Source organism: Trachymyrmex septentrionalis, unplaced genomic scaffold, assembly GCF_001594115.1.
Source record: "Trachymyrmex septentrionalis isolate Tsep2-gDNA-1 unplaced genomic scaffold, Tsep1.0 scaffold7, whole genome shotgun sequence".
Lineage (NCBI taxonomy): Eukaryota > Metazoa > Arthropoda > Insecta > Hymenoptera > Formicidae > Trachymyrmex > Trachymyrmex septentrionalis.
In genome coordinates this window covers 4,927,393-4,928,661 of record NW_017305884.1, presented here as the reverse complement: position 1 = coordinate 4,928,661, position 1,269 = coordinate 4,927,393, and the positions used below count along the sequence as shown (strand labels likewise).

At 26.0% G+C, this 1,269-nt stretch overlaps 1 protein-coding gene across 1 annotated transcript in view; it reads right to left on the bottom strand.

Annotated features, from left to right (window-relative positions):
* The window catches only part of LOC108753552 (peripheral plasma membrane protein CASK), a 110,851-nt gene that overhangs the window by 24,859 nt on the left and 84,723 nt on the right, over positions 1-1,269 (bottom strand). The gene's annotated exons all lie outside the window — the stretch shown is intronic.

The following is a 1,269-nucleotide window of genomic DNA, read 5'->3' as shown; positions in this document are numbered from 1 at the left end:
CACACACACACACACACACACACACACACACACACACACACACACACACACACACACACAGAGCAGACATCGTTTAAAAAATTTTAAATATTACTATATAAATGCATTATGCACAGATATATTTGTATGGTAAGAGAAATTAAATAATTATCTATTAGATTGAATATATGCGTGATATATGTAGAAAATTGTTTTGGAAAAATAATTTAATAAGTATAAGTATGATTTTGTAAAAATGTCCAATTAATTTTATTAATTACTCAGTAAAGTTATATGAAACAATGAAAGTGTCTTAACATGATGAGAGTATATTTGGTATAGAAAACACATAACGCGTGTAAGTAGTGATATGCACATTTCGATCGAACTGGAAAAGCGTAAAATATGCGTTATAATTTACATTTAAATTATCGGCTTTCATATTAAAATTCAAATGCAAATTCTAAATTTAATGGCGGGATAGCATACGCGATAAACATATTATAAATGATCATGTTCTATTTTACAACGTATAGATTAATAAATGCACTTACATCGTGTTTGCTGTAGAATACATGTTTCGTTCTTATTGACGAATATTTTCATAACAAATAATTTACTGATATATATTCAAATAGAATTATTTATTTTAATGTGGAACATTTACAAGAAAATTTTCATAAATAATCTTTTCTCCATATATTATGTTAAGAAAATATACAATATTTTGTAATCAGACAACTTTTCCGAGTCGAAATTTTAATACTACTTCGACATTCTTAAGAATAGCTCGCACTTATTAAAATACTTTGTAAACTACGAAAAACCTATTTTGTTAATATTATACTTATTAACTTCTTTTCTAAACCTCTATAGATTTATTTTAATGCAACATTGAAGCTACAAATGTTCCTCGAATTTCACTGATGCTTTGACACTTAAATCTCTGTAGCTAATAAAAACCTACTTTGATGATATTATCCTTATTAAGTCCTCTTTGAAACCTTTCATTCTGCAGATTTAATTTTAATACTTTGAAGCTATTTATTTAACTTTTTAGGAAAAAGTATATTGGGAAATATACGCATCTGACATATACAAATAGTTTAAAAAAAGAAAGTTCTACAAAACTTATGATGTTTACGTCGGCTACACGCCGAGCTTATAATAAATTTTCATAAAATTGTAAAAAATAGCGGACAATGTTAGAAATTGATCTCAAGACCAATCATCATTTGGTGACAAACTAATAAATTTTTTTTATTATATTTCTTTTATAAATACAATATA